Below are 11,199 nucleotides of genomic sequence, written 5' to 3'. Positions count from 1 at the left end.
TGTTAAGTCCTCTTGTTGGATAGATCCTTTAAGTATGATATAGTGTCCCTCTTCATCTCTCACTACAGTCTTTGGGGTAAATTTTAGTTTATCTGATATAAGGATGGCTACCCCTGCTTTCTTTTGAGGACCATTCGAATGGTAAATGGTTCTCCAACCTTTTATTTTCAGGCTGTAGGTGTCCTTCTGTCTAAAATGAGTCTCTTGTAGACAGCAAATAGATGGGTCCTGCTTTTTTATCCAGTCTGAAACCCTGCGCCTTTTGATAGGGTCATTAAGCCCGTTCACGTTCAGAGTCACTATTGAGAGATATGAGTTTAGTGTCATCACGATATCTATTCAGTCCTTGTTTTTGTGGATTGTTCCACGGAACTTCTTCTTAAAGGGGAATTTTAAGAGTCCCCCTTAAAATTTCTTGCAGAGCTGGTTGGAGGTCACATATTCTTTCAGTTGCTGCCTGTCTTGGAAGCTCTTTATCTCTCCTTCCATTTTGAATGAGAGCCTTGCTGGATAAAGTATTCTTGGTTGCATGTTCTTCTCATTGAGGACCCTGAATATATCCTGCCAGCCCTTTCTGGCCTGCCAGGTATCTGTGGAGAGGTCTGCTGTTATCCTAATACTCCTCCCCATAGAAGTCAGGTATTTCTTGTCTCTTGCTGCTTTAAGGATCTTCTCTTTATCTTTGGAATTTGCAAGCTTAACTCTTAGATGTCGAGGTGTTGAACGGTTTTTATTGATTTTAGGGGGGGATCTCTCTATTTCCTGGATCTGAATGCCTGTTTCCCTTCCCAGATTAGGAAAGTTTCCAGCTAGAATTTGTTCAAATACATATTCTGGTCCTCTGTCCCTTTCGGCGCCCTCGGGAACCAATTAAACGTAAGTTTTTTTTCCTCAGGCTGTCGTTTATTTCCCTTAATCTATCTTCATGGTCTTTTAATTGTTTGTCTCTTTTTTCCTCAGTTTCCCTCTTTGCCATCAACTTGTCTTCTATGTCACTCACTCGTTCTTCCACCTCGTTAACCCTCGTCGTTAGGTCTTCTAGTTTGGATTGCATCTCATTCAATTGATTTTTAATTTCTGCCTGATTAGCTCTAAATTCTGCAGTCATGAAGTCTCTTGAGTCCTTTATGCTTTTTTCTAGAGCCACCAGTAGCTGTATAATAGTGCTTCTGAATTGGCTTTCTGACATTGAATTGTAATCCAGGTTTTGGGAGAGAGGACTGTTTCTGATTCTTTCTTTTGAGGTGAGGTTTTCCTTCTAGTCATTTTGCTCAGTGCAGAGTGGCCAAAAACAAGTTGTATTGGGAAAAGGAGAAAAAGAGGAGAGAAAGAAGGAAAGAAAAGAGAAAAAGAAAAAAGGAAGAAAAAAAGGAAAAAAAGAGAAGAAAAAGAGAAAGAAAAAGAAAGAAAGGGGAAGAAAGGATGGGGGAAGCAATCAGAAATCAAAAAAACAAAAACAAACAGACAAAAAAACACGGGGGAGTATCTGTGTACTTTAAGTCCCTTGGCTTCCCCTGGAACTGGTCCGTCCAGCTGGTCTTCTGGGTGGGGGGGGGCTGTTGTGCTGATTTTCAGGTGTTAGCACTTGGGGGAGCTGCTCAGCCCCTGCCTGGTGCAGGGCTCAGTGGGGGTTGTTTACCCCGTGAGGCCCCAGGAGGAACAACCGCAGTGGCGGGGCCAGCTCTGGAGCCCTGGAGTCAGCCCCCGCAGTAACCCCGGAGCTCTCGGTCTGCAGGGCCTGGATGCCCCGGGCAGGGCCGCTGATCTGCTCAGCTGGGGCAGGAGCGTCCTCGCTGTTCTGGGCCCTCCCGGCCTCTGCCTGTCCCGGGGGAGGCCGGATCCTGGGCTGTGTCCCGGCGCCCTGTGCTCCCGGTCTGCGCTGTTGGATTCGGTTCCGGCCCCGCAGCCCCTCCGCGGAGCCGCCCCCGAGCCCCCCGAGCTGCTCCCCCCCTGCAGCCCCCTCCGCGGAGCCCCCCCGAGCCCCCCGAGCTGCTCCCCCCCGCAGCCCCCTCCGCGGAGCCTCCCCCCAGCCCCCCCCGAGCTGCTCCCGCCCCGCAGCCCCCTCCGCGGAGCCGCCCCCGAGCCCCCCGAGCTGCTCCGGGTCCCGCCGGGCGCTGCAGCCCTTAGGGAGCTCGGCGCACTCTCCCGGGGCGCAGGTCCCTGTTACTGTCCCCGGGAGCCCGAGGGCATCCCCGCCCTCCCGGGTCCTGCTCCACCTCCCTGCGGGCCCCTTTCCGCCCGGGAAGGTCGGTGCAGCTCCTGCGTCTCCGGGACGGGGCTCTCCTGTCCTGGGGACACTCGCCCCGGCCTCAGCCCGGCTCTCGCGGGCCCCTCCCCCTTGGAGGCCTTTTGTGTCTTTATTCCTTTTTCCCCGTCTTCCTACCTGGATAGAAGCGCGAACTCTTCTCACTGTAGCGTTCCAGCTGGTCTCTCTTTAAATCTCAGGCCGAATTCGTAGATTTTCAGGGTGATTTGAAGATTATCTAGGTATTTTGGTGGAGACAGGTGATTTGGGGACCGTGCTCTTCCCCCATCTTGCCCCTTCTCCTGTTGATAGACATTTAAGTTGTTCCTAGTTTTTGGCTCTCATGAATAATGCTGCTGTGGACATTGTAATACATGGCTTTTGGTGCCCAATTATACACCAAAATTTTATTTCTGTTGGGTTTTTACTTATAGGAAGACTTGCTGAATCTCTGATTCTCTTTGTTTTTTGGTTTTGTTTTTTTGCCTTAAATTATAAATTTTCTTCAAAATGTCTACAAAAAGACCTATCCTCTATCTGTCTTCTAAATTTGTTTTCCATACTGTGATGTTAAAATTTTCTGTGCCCTTTGTGCTTGATATGCCTCTTGTAAACAGCATATAATTGGATTTAGTTTTTAGCAGAGTCTGATGATCCTTTTTTTAATAACAAAGCATTTAGTCTGTTCATATTTAATCTAATTATTGCTATATTTGGATTTAACTCTACTATCTCATTTTGAATTTCTGTTGGTCTTGGAAACTTTTTTTTGCTATTCTTTTTGTTTGTTTTTTGTTGTTGGTTTTTTTTTTGCTATTCTTTTAAAAATATCTTTATTGAATTAGTGTACTATTTTTATCAATAAATTTTTCTAATGTTTACTGACCTAAATACGAGCAAAAGTTTTGTAAGGGTACAAAATTACAAACAGTGGCTAACTAGGGAAATAGAACTCAGTTGAAAGGTAAAGAGGAACCTCAAAATTTACTCTGTATGTTTAATTTTATTTTTTTATATAATGGGCAAATATTTCTTTTTTTTAATTTTTTTATTTATGATAGTCACACAGAGGGGGGGGGGGCAGAGACATAGGCAGAGGGAGAAGCAGGCTCCATGCACCGGGACCCCGACGTGGGATTCGATCCCGGGTCTCCAGGATCGTGCCCTGGGCCAAGGCAGGCGCTAAACCGCTGCGCCACCCAGGGTTCCCTGGGCAAATATTTCTACTGAATTTCTGAAACCCAAAACTGTGGTAATTCTGCTAAACAATAATTCTAAAAATGCATACAAAAATAAATAGTTTTTTTTTTCCTGTAATACTTTAGACTATCAGTTCAGCTTTCCCCCACTTGTCCACTCACTCGAGGCCTCATAGCATAAATATAACTTACATAGCAAAAAAATTCACAGAAAAATCATATAGAGTTTATGTTTCTTAGCATAGCAAAGAGTGTTATGTATGCAAAATGACTTCCTTGGGTTCTGGCATGGGGTCTTCAGAACTGCCCTGGCCTTTGCATATGAACCCTTGGTTTCATTAAGGAAATGATGAGCTCATGGTAAACATGATATGGGGAAAAAGACTAGAATAGTGAAAAGATCACAAAAGGAAATAGTTTGGGAGTTTTGTTGTTTTGTTTCTTCTTTTTTGAGCTTTGTCAAGTCCTGGCATATCTGTAGGCCACAGTATCCTTGTCTACAAATAAACACATTAGAGGAGATTTGGTTGATTTTAGGCCTCCAACCCATCATAAGAACAGAACAGAAGAAATATTTTAAATACTGGTAATAAGTCCTACTTCAAATCCTATCCTAGCTATGTGATTTTGACATAGTTACCTGATTTCCGTGGGATGTGTTTCTTTTTAACAAAACCTGGGTTATTTTGAGGCATAAACATTTAAAGCACTTGGAAAGAACTTAAGTTCTTCTGTTCTACAGCACAGTCAATTAATCTTTATTTTCATCTTTCTAGCAAATAGTAGGCATGTGATAATTACTTGTTTTTACTTCTTACTGATATTTTGGAATTGTATTATAAGAAAGTTCCAAATTAGTGCTTTGGAACATTGATGCAATAGCTTATTGTCTAACCTGGAATTTATAAGTTCTCCCCACTCTCCACATTATTAAAATGTGAAATATTAATATGTCATGTAGGACACCTTTTTACAAAACATGTAAATCTTTAGACATCCATGACTCTGTATTAAGAACCTGAAAACTTTATATACATTAGTGATATAATCTTATAAATAGTATGTAAACAGTATATCGGCAAAGGCAATATAAAGAATTAGGGAAAAGAAAACAAAGCAAAAAATTGAGCATAAAATTACCAGAGTCTCAAAATAAATGTTACTGCTATCTTTAAACCAATTTTACCCATGTCATCTCTTATTTTGTATTGTAAGGTCACAACTGTAATAAATTTTACTGTAAAATGGTCAATATCAAATTTGAAGGTCACTTTGGTAATTGGAAGTGAGAGCTTCCCAAAGTGAAGGCAATTGGAAAGCACAACATTTTACTTTCATGAATACTATGATTTAGTTCTTTGACCTCTAGTTGGTTAAGCATGATATATAGGAGAACATTTCACTTCTGATATATGCACGTGAAATCCTGACAAGAATTAAAGGCAGAGTGCAGATTTAATCTGCTGGCATTCCTCACTCTGCTTGAATAATCACTAAAGTTACTTTGAAGTACTTTAGAGGAGAAAAAAAAGTAAGAAAAAAGGAAAAGGGAAAGAAAAGAGAAAGCAGAAAGAGATAGGGAAGAAAGGAAGGAAGGAAAGAGAAAGAGAGGGAGGAAGGATGGGGAAAAAAGCAGTTGCTTTGCATATTTTCCTTTCCGCACAAATGGCATCCTAAAGAGAAAAAAATATTTTGAAAGGCTTTTAATGTAAACATGGACAGCTGTTTTAGACATTGTAACATGTGCACGTTTGAAAGACACATCATGAAAAAAAATATTCATGCTGAAATGTCAATTTTATAGCTCTAAGAGAGAGGTCCTAGGGTTTAGAAGTTAAAAGTGAGTTAACTCCTTGCTTATTCGAACATTAAACTGTCAGCATGGAAGTAAGTTTAAAACTTATGATGGTCTGAAAATGTGGTGCTAAATGAAGTCTGAAGACCTATTAACCTGCCTGAGATGTAAACCAGGAACTATTACACTCTGCCGTTCACCATGTTTGCAAGTACTTTAAAGTAGTGTGTGAGCTATTAGGAGGTGAACAATGAAGCTGAGGAGTGTCTCTTTTTTTCCTGAAGGCAGTGATAATGTTAGCTGTTTTCAGTATGCCTTCAGGAGATGCATGCATATAGGAAATAGAATACTGAATACTAATTTAATTTTTTTATTATAGTAATGCAGAACTGGCAATCCTTGAGTAAGTTGACCTATAAACACTTAGCTTTGTTTTAAAGCTCTACAGCAATTTAAACGGAAAACCTAACATTTGTAAACATACCTATATGTCGATGACAAACACCTTAGATCAGCACTTTTGACAAATTATTCATTGTATTAATAAAATATTTAAAGAATGAGTCCATTAAAGGAAAGATGGAGACATAATAAATACGAAATAAAAATTTAAAAATTAAATCACTTTGGTAAGGAATATGGCCATCTTTCCTTTTGCTGTTAAAATATCAGTTTTTACCTATTCAATATTGTTATGCTAAGTATAATTTTAGAAAGTTTAACAAAGGGGGCACCTGGGTGGCTCAGTGGTTAAGTGTCTCACTCCTGATTTTGGCTCTGGTCATGATCTCATGGATCGTGAGATGGAGCCGTCACCTAGGCTTTGTGCTCAGTGGAGATCTGCTGAAGATTCTCTCTCCCTGCGCTCCCTCTCTCTCTAAAATAAATAAATAAATCTTTTTAAAACAGTTTAACAAAGACATTTATGGATTATTTTAAGATAACATATCAACTAGTATATTTGTTCCTGTTTGAAAGGATGGAAATGGACTAAATCCAAATTACATCAATTGAAATAAGTTTAACCCTTTCTGACTGTGGAAACAAGCTTTGTTATAAAGATATCCTTTTCCAAGATATCCCTGTTTATGGGCTTTTAAAAATTCAAGTGGGGAAGGCATTATCCATTTTTCTTCCATTAAACTGTTAATGATATTTTTTTTTTTTTAAAGGATTACACCAAAATATTTGACTAAGAAACCCAGGAGTTTCTCACTCAGGTTTTCTTACTCTGGTTACCAGAGGGTATTGATTCCTATCAAATCTAGTGGGAGGTCCTATGAGCATAGGATTCGCTGTTGTGGGGTAAAACAAAAGAAGGCTGTGACTTGTTCCTCACCAAGTTTATAATCAACCTGTGGAAAAGAGATAATGGAAGCAAAGGAAAGATAATAAAAATATTACAGCATCTGGTACTATTGATACACACAATACATGCTAGAAAATGTAAGAGAAAAGATCAGTCTAGACCACAGGGATGTTATTTAAGCTGGACTTGAAGAATAAATAAGACTGCACAGTTGTCTCCTACAGGATAGATAAGGAATTGGCCTGTGACTTCATTTGGTTCAGAAGGATAAGGTATTACCAAGTACTGGGAAAATGGAAAGAACCTCAATAACATCTGAGCTGTGACTGTGTACTTTGTTCTTTCCTGCAAGCAGATGGAGTGAGGGGCATCAGTACTGCTTATGGTTCTCTTATTCTTGTATTCTTTTTGTTGCACTCAGATCCTAAGGTCAAAATTCTATTCGTGTCTGCTTTTTTTTAACCCAGAGTGCACAATAGAGCCATGGATGTCACTATGCCATTTCAATGCCATCATTATGCATTATTACTCCCCTACTCAAAATGTGGTTAACTGACCAGCAATATGAGCATCATTTGAGAATTTGCCCAAAAGACATATCTCAGCCCCTCATCTCCAATCACACTCAAACACCAGTAAAAATTATCATTTTTGTTTAGCATTTCCTCTTATTATTCACTCTTCAATGTGTACCATACTTTTTATAATCACTTATGATCTTTGCTATTTCCCTTAATCTCCTACAGTCTGATTATTGCCATTCTCATTCTCTTTCCCCATGCCATATTTTCCATTTAAAATGATCTTCAAAAAAAAATAAAAAATAAAATTATCTTCAAATATACTACTTAATTTCAGAGTTCAACATAAATGAGTAATTAGTTCTCTCCAAGTGTAATTTTACTTGGTGAAATGCCCTTGTTGTCTGAATAAGTGCTATTTTATGAATATTAAATGTAAATGCCAGACATATTAATGCTAATGATTTCATGGACCTGGAGGTTTATTAACAGAAAAAGAAGAGTAAAGCTCAGCTATGCAATGTACACAAATAAGAAAGAGTCAAAGGTTGGAGGGCAAAGATCCAAATATGGGAGAAAAAGCTCACATGAATTAGCTAAAAACAGAAATTATTATATTTTAATACAGTAGGAACTGAAAAGTGACCCTAACAAACTATTAAGAAAATCTATAGAACTATGAAATAATCTTCTTAAGAGGGATTTATTTTTGTGAGTTTTATTTTCTTATGCCACGAAAAGTGGCACAAATAATGAACTGGAATATAACCTGATTTTTTTACGGGTGTTGAACCAGCCTTGTGTCCCAGGGATAAATCCTACTTGGTCATGGTGAATAATTTTCTTAATGTACTGTTGGATCCTATTGGCCAGTATCTTGTTGAGAATTTTTGCATCCATGTTCATCAGGGATATTGGTCTGTAATTCTCCTTTTTGGTGGGGTCTTTGTCTGGTTTTGGAATTAAGGTGATGCTGGCTTCATAGAACGAATTTGGAAGTACTCCATCTCTTTCTATCTTTCCAAACAGCTTTAGGAGAATAGGTATGATTTCTTCTTTAAACGTTTGATAAAATTCCCCTGGGAAGCCATCTGGCCCTGGACTCTTGTGTCTTGGGAGGTTTTTGATGACTGTTTCAATTTCCTCCCTGGTTATTGGCCTGTTCAGGTTTTCTATTTCTTCCTGTTCCAGTTTTGGTAGTTTGTGGCTTTCCAGGAATGCGTCCATTTCTTCTAGATTGCCTAATTTATTGGCGTATAGCTGTTCATAATATGTTTTTAAAATCGTTTGTATTTCCTTGGTGTTGGTAGTGATCTCTCCTTTCTCATTCATGATTTTATTAATTTGAGTCTTCTCTCTCTTCTTTTTAATAAGGCTGGCTAATGGTTTATCTATCTTATTAATTCTTTCAAAGAACCAACTCCTGGTTCTGTTGATCTGTTCCACAGTTCTTCTGGTCTCGATTTCGTTGAGTTCTGCTCGAATCTTTATTAACTCCCTTCTTCTCTTGGGTGTAGGATCTATTTGCTGTTTTTTCTCTAGCTCCTTTATGTGTAAGGTTAGCTTTTGTATTTGAGTTCTTTCCAGTTTTTGAATGGATGCTTGTATTGCGATGTATTTCCCCCTTAGGACTGCTTTTGCTGCATCCCAAAGATTTTGAACGGTTGTATCTTCATTCTCATTAGTTTCCATGAATCTTTTTAATTCTTCCTTAATTTCCTGGTTGACCCTTTTATCTTTTAGCAGGATGGTCCTTAACCTCCATGTGTTTGAGGTCCTTCCAAACTTCTTGTTGTGATTTAGTTCTAATTTCAAGGCATTATGGTCCGAGAATATGCAGGGGACAATCCCAATCTTTTGGTATCGGTTCAGACCCGATTTGTGTCCCAATATGTGGTCTATTCTGGAGAAAGTTCCATGTGCGCTTGAGAAGAATGTGTATTCAGTTGAGTTTGGATGTAAAGTTCTGTAGATATCTGTGAAATCCATCTGGTTCAGTGTATCATTTAAAGCTCTCGTTTCTTTGGAGATGTTGTGCTTAGAAGACCTATCGAGTATAGAAAGAGCTAGATTGAAGTCACCAAGTATAAGTGTATTATTATCTAAGTATTTCTTCACTTTGGTTAATAATTTATTTATATATTTGGCAGCTCCCACATTCGGAGCATATATATTGAGGATTGTTAAGTCCTCTTGTTGGATAGATCCTTTAAGTATGATATAGTGTCCCTCTTCATCTCTCACTACAGTCTTTGGGGTAAATTTTAGTTTATCTGATATAAGGATGGCTACCCCTGCTTTCTTTTGAGGACCATTCGAATGGTAAATGGTTCTCCAACCTTTTATTTTCAGGCTGTAGGTGTCCTTCTGTCTAAAATGAGTCTCTTGTAGACAGCAAATAGATGGGTCCTGCTTTTTTATCCAGTCTGAAACCCTGCGCCTTTTGATGGGGTCATTAAGCCCGTTCACATTCAGAGTTACTATTGAGAGATATGAGTTTAGTGTCATCATGATATCTATTCAGTCTTTGTTTTTGTGGACTGTTCCACTGAACTTCTTCTTAAAGGGGAATTTTAAGAGTCCCCCTTAAAATTTCTTGCAGAGCTGGTTTGGAGGTCACATATTCTTTTAGTTGCTGCCTGTCTTGGAAGCTCTTTATCTCTCCTTCCATTTTGAATGAGAGCCTTGCTGGATAAAGTATTCTTGGTTGCATGTTCTTTTCATTTAGGACCCTGAATATATCCTGCCAGCCCTTTCTGGCCTGCCAGGTCTCTGTGGAGAGGTCTGCTGTTACCCTAATACTCCTCCCCATAAAAGTCAGGGATTTCTTGTCTCTTGCTGCTTTAAGGATCTTCTCCTTATCTTTGGAATTTGCAAGCTTCACAATTAAATGTCGAGGTGTTGAACGGTTTTTATTGATTTTAGGGGGGGATCTCTCTATTTCCTGGATCTGAATGCCTGTTTCCCTTCCCAGATTAGGAAAGTTTTCAGCTATAATTTGTTCAAATACATATTCTGGCCCTCTGTCCCTTTCGGCGCCCTCGGGAACCCCAATTAAACGTAGGTTTTTCTACCTCAGGCTGTCGTTTATTTCCCTTAATCTATCTTCATGGTCTTTTAATTGTTTGTCTCTTTTTTCCTCAGTTTCCCTCTTTGCTATCAACTTGTCTTCTAGGTCACTCACTCGTTCTTCCACCTCGTTAACCCTCGTCATTAGGACTTCTAGTTTGGATTGCATCTCATTCAATTGATTTTTAATTTCTGCCTGATTAGCTCTAAATTCTGCAGTCATGAAGTCTCTTGAGTCCTTTATACTTTTTTCTAGAGCCACCAGTAGCTGTATAATAGTGCTTCTGAATTGGCTTTCTGACATTGAATTGTAATCCAGATTTTGTAACTCTGTGGGAGAGAGGACTGTTTCTGATTGTTTCTTTTGAGGTGAGGTTTTCCTTCTAGTCATTTTGCTCAGTGCAGAGTGGCCAAAAGCAAGTTGTATTGGGAAAAAGAGAAAAAGAGAGGAGAGAAAGAAGGAAAGAAAAGAGAAAGAGAAAAAAAAGGGGAAGAGAAAAAAAAAACGAAAGAAAAAAAAAGAAGAAAAAGAGAAAGAAAAAGAAAGGAGAAAAAAAAGGGGTGGGGTGGGGGAAGGAAACAAATCAAAAAGCAAAACAAAACAAAACAAAACAAAAAAAAACAAAAAAAAAAAAAAAAAAAGAGAACCACAGGGGAGTATCTTCTGATTCTGTGTACTTTAAGTCCCTTGGCTTCTCCTGGAAGTTGTCCGTCTAGCTGGTCTTCTGGGGGAGGGGCCTGTTGTGCTGATTTTCAGGTGTTAGCAGTTGGGGGAGCTGCTGTGCCCCTGCCTGGGCTGGGTGGGGGTTGTTTGCCCCGTGAGGCCGCAGGAGGAACAGCCCCAGTGGCGGGGCAGCTCTGGAAACCTGGATTCAGCTCCGGCAGGAACTCCGTCTGCAGGGCCTGGAGGCTCCGGGCGGGGCCGCTGATCTGCTCAGCTCGGGGCAGGAGCGTCCTCGCTGTCCTGGGCCCTCCCGGCCTCTGCCTGTCCCGGGGGAGGCCGGATCCTGGGCTGTGTCCCGGCGCCCTGTGCTCCGGAGCCTGCGCTGGTGGATTCGCGC

Source organism: Canis lupus, chromosome 15 (assembly GCF_011100685.1).
Source record: "Canis lupus familiaris isolate Mischka breed German Shepherd chromosome 15, alternate assembly UU_Cfam_GSD_1.0, whole genome shotgun sequence".
In the NCBI taxonomy this organism is placed as follows: Eukaryota; Metazoa; Chordata; class Mammalia; order Carnivora; family Canidae; genus Canis; species Canis lupus.
Note: the sequence above shows the minus strand (reverse complement) of the source record.